The following is a 6,000-nucleotide window of genomic DNA, read 5'->3' as shown; positions in this document are numbered from 1 at the left end:
AAGGGAGATTAAAGAAGAAAAAGAGAAAGGATTGACACACAAAAGGCTAGCTAGCTATTGCTGAAATAAAGCAACCTTTGTCAACCTGGCACTTTCCAGATGTGTTGGAAGCACAGTTACCATCTTTCCTTGGTGGCATCTCTAGCAACATCACCAGCTGCACCTCTGCTGATGGCACTATTTGACACCAGGCTTCTGATGAAGACTGCAGGGAACAGGGAAATTCATGTGAGAGCAGGCCCTTTTTAAATGTCCTTGTTCCAAATGTTTTTAGGCTCTGTGGTTTTCAACACCCTCAAATTAAAACAATGCAGACCAAAGAAAATCAGAATGACACAATTCACATTAAAATGAATGCATCACATAGGATGCAATTCAGTAAACTGAACTGGATGTGACTAATAATGATCACTTCCAGTTTGAGAAATAGCTATAGTTGAAAGCCACACTTAGTTAAAAACTGAACATGCATCCCAAGTCACAGGTCCTGGAGGATAAGGCTGCACTATCAATGTCAACAAAAGGAAATGGGAGGGAATTTTAGAGTTCTTTCTTGCTTATTGCTGTTTTAAAGTGCTTTTCTCCAGTCCATGAAGCTGCATAAAAGATACTGGCATGCTGCTTTAATTGCTCATCCCCATTCTGCTTCAGCAATGAGGCCAGCGACTGGCACTGCCCTCACAGATTTAGGGTGAGAAAGCTTAAGGAAAGCAATTGGGAGATTCCTCTGGTAACACTTGCTAGTGGAAAAGCAATCACAATCACTCTCCCTAAAAGAGGAGGCAGGTTTTGGCAGATAATGTGTCAAAACCTGGTCCTAAGCTAAGGTGTGTGTCGGGGAGAAGGTCTTCTTCACTAACAGCACCTCATGTAGATCAGGGAGATTTTTTTCTCCCAAGGCATGTGTGAATGTAACCCACTTGTAGATGTCATACTTTGAAAAATGAGGAGGCTAGCATGCGTGCGCACACACACATGTTATCTATAATCCACAATTGTCTATGGATTAAAATTGAATTACTTTTAAAATATGTCCTTCTACTTATAATTTTGCTTTCCCTATTTATATATGCATGTCCTCACACATGAACCATGCTCAGGCAAACAACAAAAATATACAGAAGTATATGTACTTACTCAGCCAAAAAAAATAGACAGCAGGAAGTCCCAGAGCCTATTCACTACTGAAAATGAGCTGCCTCATGTGGCCACCCCAAAACTGATCTCCTAGATGGGCTTATGAAAGGACCTCCATACCAATGCCTGTACAAATTCTTATGGGTGCAAGCAAGATACACACAATGACCAGCATACATGGTACAAAATGAATAGTGTATGTTATAAAAGCCTGCCTCATCCACCAGCAACAACCAACGCATTGTGGCTGAAATTTCTGGACTGTCTTCAAAAGATCCTGTGATGTGATTAAAGTACAGATAACCACAACAAAATCTACTTTTTCTAGACAGAGTTACAGCTAGCATACTAGCCAAAGCAGATAAAGGCACTCCTAAATACAAATACCATCAGTGCCTCAACAAATAGGTCACGTTCAGCAGAAATCCCAAGCTACAAACTGGATCCATCAAGGGAAGTGCAGCACCATCCAAAACTGGTTGTATTTCTCAAGCCAAATCATTGATTTCCCAGCCACTGTATCAAGATTAAGTTTCACCTTGTTCATCGTCGTACTTTCCAATATCTCTGCCCACTGGTTTAAGAGTTCTACAATGTCCCTAGAATTGGTGTCAAGCAGGAAAAATAGTGCTTTTCCAGGGAACCTTTGATGAGGAGGGATGATATGCTTAGTGGAATTAGTGAATCAGTGGGGTAATAACGAGGGATGCTATTGTATTTGTTTGTGATGGGTTATATTTATGTTTTTATGTTGTGTACTCATTTTGTTGTAAGGCTTCTAGAGTCATTCAGTGGGGTGGCACACAAAACCATACATGTGTGCTTGAAAAAGAGAGGTAAGAGTTAGGGGTCTTGCCCATGAGGAGGACACAGAATCCCAAACTTCCACATGTCTTAAAAGCAGAGGACAAAACGAAACCTAAAGATCCCTCAGAACTAAGGCCTTGAAGTAGAATTCCCCCAACATCACTCTCTCAAGCTGACAGAAGACCGAAGACCCTACAGCCCCCACCTCTAAGATCCATTCCACCATGGCTGTCCAGACAAATACCAAGAATTAATGGAACTCATATCTAGTAACCCACGGGAGGGGTAGACAACAGTTTGGTGATTAAAGTCACACTTGATATTTTGAGCAGCAGATGGAGTCAGGAATCCCTTTTTTTTCCTGCTTGTAGGGTGGTTATTTGCATTACAGTTTTCACACATTTCCCACCTGAAAAAGGCGAGAAACTTAAGGAGACTCTGGAGGATGCAAAAAAAAAAAGTGAGAAAGAGCTTCAGAGCATGGGGTTTGCTTACCTTGATCCATATTTCCTCTATCTAAGTATATGTCAAGCATCTGGACAACCAACTCTGTTTCTGACTCCAAATCAATGCAGAATCCAAACTGAAATAGATCCAAATAATTATAATTGCAGGTGGGTTTTTTTTTTTTGGGGTGAATATGGCTTTTAAAAGCACCAACAGTTTTTCTGCAATACAGAAAGGAGGAGAATACAAATGCTCTGAAGATGTCCATAAAAGTTTGGCTAGGTCAGGAAGGAACTTACACTTCTTATATCATAAGTGCCCATTTTTTAAATGAGTTTTGCACACATTAAATGTTGGCCTTCTTTGAGAAGTCACAGGGAGCCTAGTTGGACAGTGAACTGCCAAGAAAAAGCCCTTGGGCTAACTTCCATGGACATCTCAGGATGAACGAAATGCACTGCGTGCTGTACTTCTGCAAACTGCTTCCTTGGAAAAGAACATCCAGTAATCTCTGCCAGAATTTTCAACGTAATGAGCACTGAACCCACTTCCATAATATTGACAATACACAGCTAAATTTTTAGTTTCTGCCCAAGGGTATCTACAGAAAGGCTGGATAGTACAGACATCACATTTTCAAGTAAAAAGCCAAGAGTGGGAGGGGTGCAAAACTCTTTCCTTTTTGAAATTTAGTGGTAACATGAAGGAAAGATAGGGCAGATGCTAAACTACAGAACCAGGGTTATTCTGAAAGAATTGGAAATAATCAAGTTTCAAGTGGCAGATTCCAGAGGGATGTGATGGTTTTACCTTTGCCTCTGCATAACGTTAACATTTCTATGTGCATGCCAATGTATGCATGCATGCATGTGTGTCTATATGTTTGTGTATATGCAGGAAACATACATGTATTTAAGCAGAATGTAGGACCAAATCTGTGTGCAGACTCCTTGTTGCATAGATATGTTGCAGCACTGGGATCTCCACCATGGAACCGTGTGTACTGATATGCCCCTGGCACCTCTCTTGATGCTTACCAAGGATTTCTACTATATCTGACTTTTTAAAAAGGTGTCAGATTTTTTCATGTTAAACAAATAAAATGGGAAGCCACAACGCTTCAAAGCCAACATCTAGCATTATGATTATTTCCAAGAATGCCTCTGGGATTCACATAGGCCACATCTGTATTCTTAGAAAAAAATGGCGGTTGGCTGCAGTCCAGTTCTTGGTTTAGAAATGAATCCATCTGTCCAGAAAAAAAGCAAAGGTAAGAGTTGAAGGACCAGGTTAGGGACAATCATCATGGAGAAAATCTATGTGGTCACTAGGAGTCGACAATGACTTGATGGCATGTAATCATCATCATCATCATCAATCTGGGGTGGGTAAAGAATGGTGAGTGACAAGCATCATTACAGCTTAGCTGCTGGTAAATGGGTGATTGTGACAGACTACAATTGCCAGGGTGGGCATTCTGTGTGGACAGACTACCACTATAGGAACACCACAATATGCTGTCAAACTTCCAGATGTACCTATTAGCCTAAGGAGAGTGGAGTTCCATGTGCAGTACATCATGCAAGTTGTACACTTAACCAGTTAATCAATCTTCCATTCTGGAAAAAGGGGATGAGAAGAAAACCAACACATGCAAACGGCAACAACAAACAACAAAGAAATGACAGTTTGGTCTAGTGGTTAAGGCAACTGACTAGAAACTAGGAGACTGAGAGTTCTAGTCCCGCCTTAGGCGCGAAAGCCTGCTGGGTGACCTTGGACCAGTCACTCTCTCGCAGCCCAACTCACCTCACAGGGTTGTTGCTATGGGGAAAATAAGAGGAGGAAGGAGTGTTAGGTATGTTCGCTGCCTTGAGTTATTTATAAAAATAATAAAGGTGGGATAGAAAACAAACAAACAAACAAACAAACAAATTGGGGCTCACAGATGGCTGGACTCAAATATGTACCCACAGAGCTGTCTTTACTTAGTGGCAACCTCAAATGACAGGAGCTGGGTGTGGGAAGCTGAGCTGTCATGAACCCTGTCTCAAGGACCTAACTAATCTGCTTCCTCAGGTACAGCTGAAGGTCTTGCTGAAATGCCAGTGCTGAAATACATTTCAACTGCCAAATGATCAACTGCTTAACATGGAATGAGAGAAGGACATCATGTTGTTTGACACCTTAAGCAGCATATTTAGGGCTGGCTCTGGTGGTATCTAATACTTGGAGGTCAAATGCAGATCTATTGCCTTTGGTTGGGTTGGGCTAATACATGGCTCACCTGGGGCATTGTATGTTAGATCGTTTCTTTATTATAAAAAGGGAAGAGTGGTCTGGATGTGAAATTGTGAAGTTTGAGCATGCTCAGAAAGCCGGACAATGCATCATGAAAAGATAGGATTCAACAAAATAAGCTCCTTTGTTAAAATGCTCTGAAATTAATTCATTTTCTAAGGAATTTTCATATGTTTGGTGGCCATGTTGGTTAGGAGTGCTGATCCTAACACATTAGGAAGTTGCCGGGTTGGGGTAAAGATGAAAGGGTCTCACAAACCTTTTTCTTGTAGGCAGGAGATAGTAGGTTAGATCAAAGCAGTAGTAGCCTCTGCTTTTAATTTTTAATTAATTTAACTTTTAAAGCCTATTAAAAATTCTCATCAGTATACTTGAGGCAGGCATACTGATTGAGCTACTAATATTGAACTTTCTTTGCAGAGGGGTGCTAAAATATCAGCAACAGCTAAATCAGCCAAAAATGATCTCCTTCCTGTTATGTGGTGTTCCCTCCCCAATTTTTTAAACTCCATATCCTAATTCTTGCTTTCTGCCTTTACTCAGCTGGTGCTTTCTCTCTTCTTTTTGATCAGGGTCTTAAGGGGTGGGGATCCAATTCCACTAATCTCAAAAGAGCAATAACAGTGGGAAGCCTATACAATCTCATTTTCTGCTTGTCCTAGAAAACGGAAAGGTGAGGAGGAAAGAAGCAAGAGATTTGAGGGTGTGATAGGACAAAGGAGAAAACAAGAACAGGGAGACAAAAAAAAAGAAGGAACTGTCCTAGTTGGTTTAAAATTGAGGAGTTGCAAGGGATGGGACAAGGAGAGAATATGGCATTTCAGGTCAACTACACTGGGGTTAAAAATAACTCTACTTTTCAATTAATACCTGCAACAGGAAACATAACTTAACTACAATGTCTTGACTTTTAAGGAAAATATCACTGCTATCAACTCTTAAATTTATGTGACTGTTATCAAAAGAAAAGGAGGAGGAGGAGGAGGAGGAGGAGGAGGAGGAGGGGAAACAACTAGAAAATATAGTATTTTGACACATACAAAGAGGGTACAATATGGAAGGCTGCACAAAACATTTTTAAAAGATGAGCTGCTGCATTTTTGGCAAAGCTCATAAAAGCTGCTTATGGCTGCTTCTGTTTGTTTGTTTGTATTTATTTATTTATTTGAGGATTTTACATACAGTAAAAGACAAATCTAAAGAAAGAGGTGTAAGAGAAGAGAAGAAAGAAAGAAAAAAAAACTCTAAAGTTCTGAAATATAATGACCCCTGACTACTTCTATATGTGGGTGCAGCACAGCCGCTTTG

Source organism: Candoia aspera, chromosome 3 (assembly GCF_035149785.1).
Source record: "Candoia aspera isolate rCanAsp1 chromosome 3, rCanAsp1.hap2, whole genome shotgun sequence".
NCBI lineage: Eukaryota > Metazoa > Chordata > Lepidosauria > Squamata > Boidae > Candoia > Candoia aspera.
Note: the sequence above shows the minus strand (reverse complement) of the source record.